The following is a 434-nucleotide window of genomic DNA, read 5'->3' as shown; positions in this document are numbered from 1 at the left end:
TCCCGCTGCCAGCCCCGCGCCGGACCCGCACCCCGCGCGGAGAGCAACCGCCCGCCCTTCTCCCTTCTCCCTTCCCTGAGCCCCTCCTTCCCTAGCGTGCCTGCCTTAGCTAACCCCGGCTTCCTCTTACGTTGCTTGGGATGCCTCATTTTCCATATCCAGTAGCGTTTCTTTAGACTGGCCCCCTCGGGAGTCCCTGCTCTCCGGCCACGGATCGCACGTTACCCGCACCCCGCGCGGAGAGCAACCGCCCGCCCTTCTCCCTTCTCCCTTCCCTGAGCCCCTCCTTCCCTAGCGTGCCTGCCTTAGCTAACCCCGGCTTCCTCTTACGTTGCTTGGGATGCCTCATTTTCCATATCCAGTAGCGTTTCTTTAGACTGGCCCCCTCGGGAGTCCCTGCTCTCCGGCCACGGATCGCACGTTCTCCTACGGCA

This window comes from Acanthisitta chloris, unplaced genomic scaffold (genome assembly GCF_000695815.1).
Source record: "Acanthisitta chloris isolate BGI_N310 unplaced genomic scaffold, ASM69581v1 scaffold6903, whole genome shotgun sequence".
NCBI classification, from domain to species: domain Eukaryota; kingdom Metazoa; phylum Chordata; class Aves; order Passeriformes; family Acanthisittidae; genus Acanthisitta; species Acanthisitta chloris.
Note: the sequence above shows the minus strand (reverse complement) of the source record.